The sequence below is a fragment of the Eumetopias jubatus genome, unplaced genomic scaffold (assembly GCF_037043125.1).
Source record: "Eumetopias jubatus isolate StellerSeaLion01/CBP00866 unplaced genomic scaffold, mEumJub1_p1.0 scaffold_13, whole genome shotgun sequence".
In the NCBI taxonomy this organism is placed as follows: Eukaryota; Metazoa; Chordata; class Mammalia; order Carnivora; family Otariidae; genus Eumetopias; species Eumetopias jubatus.
Window position 1 is genome coordinate 25,125,506 of NW_028274819.1, and position 11,080 is coordinate 25,136,585.

The following is an 11,080-nucleotide window of genomic DNA, read 5'->3' on the forward strand; positions in this document are numbered from 1 at the left end:
ATTCTCCCATCTCCCACCATGCTTTCCAGCCTTGACCGACCTCGGGTCGGTGGGCGTGCAGATGCCTGCTCAGGGCAGTCTCCCAAGCACCCTCATTTAGGGGAAAGGGATAGCCCTGGGGTGAGGGTAGGGGGAAATCCGCTGGCCCTCTGAGCTCCGGCCACTGTTTTCAGGGACCCGCATTTCGGAGGGGCCAGCAGAGCAAGGGTGCTGAGTTCTGCCCAACTGCTGCAGGGCAGGGAGCCCTGGGCCTGAGCAGGGACAGCAGCGGACTCCCAGGTCTTGCTCGCTCCTCTCTCTGGAATGTCTTCCCTTAACCCTGGTTTAAGTCGTCTTCGTCCTTCTGGATTCAGGAGCAGCACCTAACAGGGATCTAAGGAGGCAACTCAACTGGTCTGTCTTCTCTGCCTATATTTTTCCCCAACCTTCCTCCAACCCGACTGTAATTGTCTTTATACTCCCCCCGACACACACTGTTCACCATTGTGTCCCCATCCCCTGAGGGCACAGAGAATGGCACCAAGAGCTTTCTGTCCGCAGGCTTACTCCTACAGAAGAGGTCCCTTGTCGCTTGTCACGCCCACTGTGGGGACCCAAGACTCATCTTACCCCAAAAGCCCCAGCAGAAGGAGAGCTCCGGCCTCCGGCTCACCTGGGCGTGGCCGGAGCTTCCCCGGATGGCCAGCAGATGGAGCAGTTGCCCTCCTTATCCTCTCTCCCTGGCCTCCCCTCCAACAAAGACCAGGACAGAGTGGGGCAGGTGGGCAGGCCTCTCCCAGGACGCTGGCAAAGGGAGAAACTTCCTACAAAGGAAGCCTCCAGGCCCCCTCCCCTGCAGAACAGTCCCTCTCGGGCCTAGGGCCACAAAAGAGGGAAGGAACATGGGGCTGTGCAGAGCCACCCGGGGAGCCCGTTCACAGCGCTCCCAGGCCCAGCTTCAGAAGCACCCACTTCATTGCTTCTAGCACAGGCTGGTGGATGCTGGAAATCCCACCATGGGGCCTGTTAGATACGACCCTAAGGTTTTGCTAGGGGCAACAGCACAGGTGCAGCGCTCGCCCCCCGGGGCCTTGCATGCTGGAACTTTCTAGCTGCACACCTTGGGCCCGCGGCAGCAACTCAAATTCAGGGCAGCTTGAAGCCAAGTCTCAGTTTCTCCATCTCTAAGAAAGAGAGATGAAGTTTAATTTTTCCTGGCAACACAGCTTGGAAGGGATTAATTATACATGAAGGTGTAAACTTCAAACATGCACAGATGCGTCTGTGGGGGGGAAGCCGGGTGAGGAGACTGCGTTCTTTTCTGGGAGTGGGTCAGGTAAGGTGCGTAGGGCAGGGCTGGCCAGGAGCCCCTGTCATCTCTCACCCGGATTATTCCGAAGGCCCCCCTCTCCGTGCTCTCCCTGCCTCCAGCCCTGCCACCCTCTCTCTTTCCCGCCCATCCTGCCTCCTCCCTGCAGGTGTTTTCTATATGGAAATCGAACGCCATCCCTTTGCCTAAAATACTTACATGGCTTTTCAAACGCTCTCAGAATAAAAGCCAAACTCAGAAAAATGTCATTCAGTGTTCCTTATTTTTTTTTTAAAGATCTTACTCTTTATTTGAGAGAGAGAGCACACACGAGCAGGAGGGAAGGGCAGAGGGAGAGGGAGAAGCAGACTCCCCGCTGAGCAGGGAGCCCGATGAGGGGGCTCGATCCCAGGACCCCGGGATCATGACCTGAGCCGAAGGCAGCTGCTTCACACCGACTGAGCCCCCCAGGCGCCGCTCAGCGCTCTTTACAACTGATTTCTGGTGCTGTGTTAGCCTCACGAAGCAGGATTAAAGAAAGGGGCTTGGCCCAAATGGACAGCGTGAGGTCCGGGGGCTGGAGGGAGAGGGCCCTGCGGGACGACTGCACGGGTCTGAGCCGCGAGAACGGAAGTGGGGACAGGCCGAGAAGGAAGGAGTGAAGGGGTTGGCGGCCGGCGCTGCCCCGGTCTCCATCTGCCCCTTCTCGCGGACAGAGCCCGGCTGGTGCTCACCATCTCGTGCCCAGCACCGGGGCGCCGGCTGCCGCTGGAGATGGTCAGCCGGCATCTGTCCGGGGTGGGGGGGGGGCAGGCACGAATGAATGATCGAGTGAGTGAGTGGGAATCCTGACGGGGTCCGGGGCCGACTAGCCCCGTTCAGGGTCCGCCAGCTGCGGCCTTTCGTCTGCAAGAGGACACCCTCCATGCCCCCGCCGCTGCCAGGCCGGCGCCGTGCCCAACCGTCTGCTAAACCTCCGAGGCTGGAGGGGGCAGCGCTGCGGGACGGCGAGGCCAAGGAGAGCGCGTGTCCGCGGCGCCGGAACGGTGGCAATGCCGCCCAGGGCCTGGCCCGCCCCCAGCCTCTCGGAACGCTCTGTCGGACACCTTGCGGGGAGGTCACCCTGGCAGCAAAGGGTCGCCCGGGCGTCTGCCCCCGCGGTGAGCCAGGGTCCTGAGCGCGGCTGCTGGCTCCTGGATCCCCGGGCGGCCTCCTCCCTGGCGCGGCAGGTGCGTGGCCCGTGCTTCCTCTCCCGCCGAGGGGCCTCTGCCCGGTCCCTCCCGCGACCCCATTCTCCGCGCCGCCCGCCTCCGCTCTTGTCCGAATGGTGGCTTCCCTTCGGTGTTCTCCAGAATGTACTCCTCCCTCTGGTTGGCTTGCTCAGCCTCCTCGGGGACAGAATCCATAGTGTTTGGAGAAGCAGGAAGCCCTTGGCTTGCTTAGCAGGGACTTGGGGTGGCTCACCCTCCCCCACAGTCCTGGTCCTACGTGGCCGGCATCATCGTCTGTCACCTGGAGCCCTGGATGGGCCCCTCACTCGGCTCCCTTGCCCTGGGCGTGTCTTCCCCTAATCCAGGCTCCATAGCGCTTTCTAGAAAGTACATTTGATCTTGTTTCATCCTCCGAACCTGATCCCCCTTTACCCAGGCTTCTCCATCTTAGCAGATAACAGCTCCAACCAGAAACGTGGGCGACGTCATTGCCTCCTCCCTCCCCCCCCATGCTGCCCACACGCATCCTCGCCCCATTCTCTCCATTGGCAAGCCCTTGGCTCTATCTCGAAATACATGCACGCTGATCCATTTCTCTTCATCTCTGCACCAACTCAGTTCGTGGCATGGTCACTGGGCAAAAGGCCTTGCCCACGAGGACATCAGTCAGCCTTGGCCACTTCCCCATCACACCGACCTCCCGTCGGTTCCAAGGGCCCTCTAAGCTCTTCTGGCTGCAGGGTCTTTGCCCTTGCAGCTCCCCCCAGCCCCTCCTGGAACACTCCTTCCCCTGGTTTTCATGAGACCAGCTTCTTCTCATCTTTTTAGGGCTCAGCTAGGAAGGTCACTTCCTTACAGACTTTCCTGGGCTACTCTCTCTAAAGAAGATTCCTCCTTTTAATCTCCATCCCAGAATCCTGTTTCTTTCCTTCTTGCTCCCCAATATAAAGTCTTATTCATTGAATGAATGTATTTGTATACTTACTTATTTAACCAGTCATTGTCTGTCTCCCCACTAGAACGTACCATGAGGGCAAGAAGCTCGTCTGTCTTGTTCAACTCGATATCCCCAGGGCCCACCACAGGCCTGCGCAGAGTATGTGCTCCATGAATATTTGTTAAATGAACGTAATGAACAAATGGCGGATGCACCGTGTCACCGCCCGGCTTTAGTCCATCATCACTTCCCCAAACTCCCCAGGGCCCCATTACTGTTTCTTCACCACCTGCTTGCACTTACCTTTCCTGGCTTCCCTGCCAGCCTACAGGGAGTCAGTCAAGTGGAAAGGGTTAAGTCAGAACAGGTGCCATGGTGCAAACAAGAGCGCTGGGCAGGGAGGTTTAAAAAAAGTGGGGGGGCACATGGAACACATGATCTTCATGATCCTGAGCAGGGCTTCACTTCTGTGAGGTCTTTTTTTTTTCAAATCATAGCAAGGATTGAACTCTGGACCAAGAAGCCAGGGGAGCAACCGGAGATCAGAAGGGGCAGCTCTTGCCACGGTTGTGGGGGGGTGCAGGACTCCCCAGAGCCCATTCCGGCTGGGCTGCATCCGAATTCTTAAGAGAGCAAGTCCTCAGAATGAGCAGATCTGAAAGTAGGGACCAAGCCCCATCTAGCTCCTGCTCTCACCCCAGAGCTTAGCACTGTACTCGGCCCAGCATGTGTCCTCAGAGAAGAGTAAAAGCTTGTGTCCTGGGGGCCAGAAAGCCCATCCCACACATGTCACCACTGGGGAGCAGCCAGACCACAGGAAGCCCTCAGAGGCAGGGGTCCTTCTGAATGAGAAGGCTCTCTACATGGCAGGGGAGGGAGCTCCCTGCCCACATCCATCCCTGCCCCGCCCCAGGTGAAGCTGTCCCGGTGGCCCAGCTTCTGTGCTGCTCCCCACGCGGAGACATTCATCTGGCAGATCAAACCCATCTCGGCCGGCTCCTTGCAGAGTTGCTCTGGGCCGAGGTTTCTTGTCCGCTAAGCCAGGGGTGCAGAAGGCGTTCCTGAGTCTCTGGGTCAGCCCCTCTAGGGAGCCCTGCCTATGGGCCCTGGGTAAGGCCCTGAGCACAGCTTTAAATCCAGCCTCCATGGCGGGGGGGGGGGGGGGGGGGGGGGGGAAGGAGTGGGCTGTGGGGAGGGAGTGAAATTTCCAGAAGGAGCTGAGGGTATCTTCTGTGCCTTTCCACCAACCACAGTCCTTCCGAGCAGCAGGAGCTTCTCCATAGCAAGGTCAGAAACCAATTTGTGTTTCTGATCAACCCCCTGCGATCCATCTACCAAGAGGAGGGAGTGTCTTCACTCTCGCCCTGGGCACCAGCAGTTGTCACAGCGGCAGGCGTGTGCCCTGGGTCGGCCCCAGATCAGGAAGTGGAGGCTCCGAGAGGGACATAGTCTGCTGAAGGTCACGTAGCTAAGTGCCTTCTGGTCCCAAGGCAAGTGGTGTCCTGTTTCTGGAAAAAAATGGGGCTCACCGGGAGTTACAGTGTGGAGAAGCCTCATCCCCGGCCGAAGAGAAGTCAACAACAAGGAGAGGACACCCGCGGGGGTGCGGGTGATCGGAAGCTCTGAGCTCCGGGCGGCCTCTGCTGAGAAGGGAGCCCCCCAAGATGGGTCTGCAGACAGGGGGACCTTGGGATATGAGGAGCTAGTGGGAACAGAGGATGGGAACAAAGGAGAAAGCTGGAGATGGGACGGGGGGACCCCTAACCCCGGGCGCTCTCCTGGAAGGGGTGTACATGGGAATCCAGGCAGCTGAGGGCGAGGCTGGAGCCAGCTGGAGAGTGGGAAGGCCGCGGAGATGCTGCTGGCTCTGTGGGGATGTTCTCTGGCTCTGGGAGAGGATAGTGGAAGCTTGGTGCTTTCATTTGGGGTGCTTTCGGGGGTTTCTCGGACGCCTCCACGTGAGTGCCCTAGTAGGCGCCCGTCTCCTCCAGCAACCACTCAGGACTCCTGCCAGCCCTGGCTGTCCCGGTTCACCCTCGAGGGCGCAGCAGCCTCCAGGTAGCTGGTCCCGCTGGCTCCCTCTCTCAGCCACATGAGACGCGTAGGGGAGCTTCGTACAGCCTCGGCCCCAACAGACTCAGAGGTTCCGTGTCCCCTGTGCATCCTCCTCTCCCAGCCACACTCGCCCATACACAGGCCTTCCCAGGTGTGGCCACACCTGCCTCTGACTCAGACTCTGCGGCCCTAGGGTCAAGGCGGCATGGCCTTCCTGAAGCACCTCTCACGGGGCTTGGGGGAGGGGGCTAGAGGCACACCCCATCCTTCCCTTAGCCTGCCAACCACTCTCTCCAAATATTGTCTCCATTTCCTAACTTCCCTGACACGATCCCTCCAACTCTTTTAGAGTCTACATTTTGAGCCCTAGGTCCCCAAAACATTTGCAGCACCTTCTTTGCAAACCCAGTGTTAGCATGGAATCCAGCAGTACTCGGCATTGACTGTTTTGTGCTTGGCTTTTTGGGACCTTGGTGAAGACAACAGGTTACATTTTAACGTCAAAATTCATTTTATTTTATTTTATCTTTAAATTGGTAATACATCACATGATCAAAAATATCAAAAGGGGGGGCGCCTGGGTGGCACAGTCAGTTAAGCATCCAACTCTTGGTTTCAGCTCAGGTCATGATCTCAGGGTTGTGAGTTCAAGCCCCACGTCGGGTTCTGCGCCCGGCATGGAAGCTGCTTAAGATTCTCTCTCTCTCTCCCTCTCCCTCTGCCCATCCCCCCCTCCTGCCATGCTCTCTCTCTCAAAATAAAATAAAATATAAAATAAAGTAAAATAAAAATTTATCAAAAGAAACGAAAGTGTGCACAATGAAAACTCACTCGTACACCCCAGTCCCCAGGTCTCCTCCCCAGGGGCATGGATAGCATCAGTTTCCCACATATCCTTCTAGAGATAGATTTTGCCTGTACAAATATCCGGGCCCTTAATCCAGGGGTCAGCAAACTTCAGCTCAGCTCCCCCACCAAGGCCAGGGTCGGCTCATGGCATGTTTTTGTTCAACCTGAGAAGGAATTATGGTTTTTACAGTTTTAAAAAGATTGTAAGAAAACCAAACCAAACCAACCAACAAACAAAAAAAACCCCAAAGAAAAATATGCAACAGAGGTGGCTTGTGGTTTGCAAAGCCTAAAACATTTACTCTCTGGCCCTTTACAGCAAGTTCGGTCAAAATTTAATCAAAAGATGGCATACTCGATACACCCTGCTTTTATATTCACTCGATCATCTATGCCAAAGCCCTGCTTCTATCAGTATCCCTCCGAGCTGCTTCACGCGTCTCTAAGGGCACATGGGATTCTGCTGTCCAGGCGGACAGCTAGGTTGTTACTGCCCCTGGTGCTGTTACAGACACCTGCTCGGGGCCCCATCATCGCCCCGCAGACTGGCTGGTGTGTCACCAGGGGGATGTATCTCTCACAGCCCTGGGGGCCCGGCGTCCGAGATCAAGACACCTGCCGCTTGCGTGTCCGGGGAGGGTCTGCCTCCTGGCTCACAGGCCACTGTCTTTTTGCTGTGTCCTCACGAGGTGGAAGGGGGCTCTTCTGCGAGGGCCCTGATTCCGGTCACAGGGCCCCCACCTTCACGAATGGAGCAGCTCGAAGAGGCCCCCACCTCCTAATGCCATCACCCTGGGCCTTCATGCTCAAGGGAGGAATTTGGGGGATGCAAACGTCCCATCTGTAGCCTGTGCCCTTTTCCTTTTTCCACCCCCTTCTCACTCCCCCTTCTTTTCCTCCTTTCCTCATTTTTCCTCCTGGCTATGGTGCTGGCGTCTCAAAGACTGCTGAGCGAGTGAGTGAAGAGCCTTGTGTCTGGGAGGGGAGGGTTCAGTCTGGAGACCGTGGCCCCGGGGAGAACCAAGTCTCTGGAGGTCTCAGCATCAGACCTGCAGTCCCTTCTTCCCTTCCTCGCCCTCTCCGCCAGGACGGTGGTGCCTTGCCTCCCCAGCACCTTCCTGTGGTCTTGGACACCCCCCCCCCCCCACCCCACCGCCTGCTCCACCTGCAGGAGGCATGTCTGCCAGGAGGGTGATCCCCAGTCACTGGCACTTCCTTCAGACTTCCTCCAGCCTCCTGTCCCCTCTGGACGTGGCTGCCGGTCACTAGGCTCTGCAAGGCATCTCACGTCTCCATCCAGGGCAAGGGCTGAGGCTGCATAGATAACCCTCTCCTGGGCTGGGGCTGCTGGGGCCCAGGGGCTACAATGGCACAAAACTCCAGTTCCCCCCGACACACTGGATCCTGGCTTGATCCAATGCCTTTTTTCCCATCCTCCCAAAGCTTCTCACTTCCAAAGCTCCGCTCTAATGAGAGAAGTCCCGGCCAGAAAGGCCAGCCACCAGCTGCCCAAACCTGCTGTCTGCTGAGTCCCAGGATGGAGGAGATCGCTCGTGTGTTGGGGAAGGGACTGGAAGCAGGGACTCTCCCCAAAGCCTTTTCTGTTCTGGACGGTGCAGGATTGGCTGCCACAAGCCCCATCTCCTCAGAGTTCCACCTTGTACCACCGTCAAGCCAGGGGCCTCTGTGGTCCGGCCCCTGGAGCTGTAAGCAGAGGTTCTTGTCTCTAGTTCTGGGGTTCCAACTGCTTGCTTAGCTTGCAAGGCAGAGAACATCCCAGACACAGGCTCTGTGCAGATGGACAGTCCCCCGGTCTCAAGCCCCAAACCTCAAAATCTGGCTTGTCCTCTTCCTTACCCCCCGCCCTCCCCAGCAAGGTCTCCGGGTCCCCAGGTCACAATATGGCTGCACCTGCCCACGCCCTTAGTTCCACCATCCACACTAAATTGGGATAAGAGCACCTCTCATCAGGACTCCTCAAGCAGAGAGGGGGCCAAGGGGGAGGCTGGGACAAGGCCTTGTTGGGGAGAGACCCGAGGCCAGTTTACATGCAGGAGTGATGCCCCCTGATGCGTTTAATGGGATCACTTGGCTACCAGGAAAGGTGTGGACTTCAGGGGGCAGCTGCAGAAGCAGGGAGACCTGCTAGGGGAACTTGAGGAGTCCTGATGAGAGGTGCTACCCCTTTGCACCAGCTCCTCCCTCTCCAGAACATTCTCCCACAGATCCGCATGACCTGCTCACAGAGCTCAGCCCCACCCAACCTCCTTGTCCTGGGGCAGCTCACTGAAAAGATCTGGTGTGGTGCCGTCTGTCTCCTCCCCATGGAAGGCACGCTCCGGGGCAGTAGGAACCTTACGTGTCGAGTTCACGGTGGTATCCCCACCTTCTAGAACTTGCACTCCCTTCTCCTTAGAGCTCCACAAAAGCTGTATCTTTGTCACGTCCCTGGAGCCTTTCAACAAACACCTTCATGATGCAGGAGGTCCAGCAGCCCCTTAGTTTTGGTTTCTGAAACTTAACTACGATTCACTAATTAGAGCGCAGATCCAGTCTCCGAGGATAGAGAATCCGCCAGCAGATCGGCCCCTCTCTCCTTCGATGTGGAGTCTGATTTCCTCCACCCGCCCATGCGGCCCGCCCCCAGCCCCAGCCCCACCTGCTTGCCGCTCCCCCATCAAAGGAAGGCAAGGTCCACTGGGGAACCCCTGAGCTTGACGGAAATGAACAAAAAGAACGAGGGAAGAGAGACAGAGAACGTGGAGGGAGGAGTAACAGCACTACTAGAGGCCCAGCCATGAAAGAAGTCAGCCAAGAAGAGTGTGCCAGGCGTCTCTGAGGGTGCCTGGCCCTGGCCTGGTGGCTCACAGCATCGTGGACACACGCTCAGGCAAGCTTGCCCCTGGGGGGTGGGCACGCTCAACTGAGCTAGAGAGTCAAGGGCAAAGTCCCAGGAGGAAAGGGACATTTGAACACCAGTTTTGCCTTGGAATTGTTGAAGAGTCAGGGATGGGGGTCTGGGCAGGTCACCTATTTCCTGATTTCCTTGTCTCTTTGTCTCATCCTTGACCTCCATCCCTGGATGATTTGAGAAGGAAGAATAACAGCTCATAATTTTGAGCATCTACTATCAGCCAGACACTATTCTGAGCCTTTTAGATGCTTAGAATCACACAACAACCCTGTGAAGGAAGAAATATTATTATTCTTAATTGGAACAGAGGAGAAAACTGAGATCCAGGGAAATGAAGTAACTTGCCCAAGTCATACAGCTAATAAAAATGAGAACTAGAGTTTGCTCCAGGCCATCTCATTCCAGACTCTGTGCACTTCACCACCACCCTGCATGGCTCTCAAGCAAGATAATCAACATGAACGAGGCTTGTGAAATGTGACAACCCCGTATTATAATTCATTATTAAGCAAGCCCTTTGCTTGTGGCTTCCAATATCTCTCCATGTCTCTATGACAGGACTTCAACCCCAGGGATACCAAGGGACCCAGATGGGAGTCCCGCCCTCTGGGAGCCCAGAGCCCAACACTGAGCCTGGCACAATAGCCACACAGATGGGTACGCAGGTGGGTTCCACTCAGGAGGGCTGTTGAGTAAGGAGAGAAGAACGATAAGATAGATGAGCTGGAGCTACAAATTATAGCTTATTGATCATTCTGTTAGTAATAAAAAATAGCTAATGTTTATTTCCCGCTACTCACAGGGCAGGCATCATTTGGAGCCTTTCAGATATTAACTGAAATGCTAATGCTGTTCGTCTTACAGATGGCCCCCAGTGAGCCTCACTTCCTGATATTCTTACCCTAGTTTAGTCCCCTCCCAGTGAATCAGGGCTGACCTGTGTGACCAGGAAATTATATGACGGAAATGACAGCCTGTGAAGGAACTGCAGCTTCCTCTTTGGTGTCCTGGATCACTGTGTGGAAAGGAGCTGAGGCGTCTGGCCATTGGCGGCATGAGTGCACCATCTTGGAAATGGATCCTCCAGCCCCACTCAGGTCTCCCGATTTTGCAATGCCAGTCCACATCTGACTGCACCCTCAGGAGAGATCTTGATCCAGAATTGCCCAGTGGAACACCCCTGAATTCCTGACTCATGGAAACTGTGAGAGATAATAAATGGTTGTTTCCCACCACTAAGTTTTGGGGTAATTTGTTATGCAGCAATAAATAACTACACAACAACTCTATGAAGTAGCCACTTTAATCACCCAAAGCTTACAGCTAGAAGGAGGAGGAGGGAGGATTTTTCTCAGGCACACCCCTCTCCCCAGAAAACTTGCCTTCTGGGTGGACACCTAATGATGTTTCTGTGGTGGGAGATTTACTGGGGGATGTGGAGCAGACAAGGCTCCCCAAATTGGCCAGTCCTCAGTGCCAGTTTATTAAAAATAAAGACTCCCAGGACCTTACCCCAACTATTTTGGCTCAGTAGGGTCTAGAATGAGACCTTCAGTTGATTTAACACCTGAATGTTTCAGGACTCACTAATATCCCCAGAACTCCTCCACAGACAGCTATGACTCTCCCATTTAGCTAGTTAGGGGACACTAGATTATACAGCAGTGACCAGAAACTTCAGTGGCTTAATTCCCAAAGGTTCATTGCTCCCTCCCACCTCAATCTGATACCAGTTGGTTGGTCCTCCCCCATCTTGAGCTATGCCACCTGGAACACGTGGCTTCCTAAATCACTGCTGTAAGGCAAGAGAAAGAAAGGAGTGATCA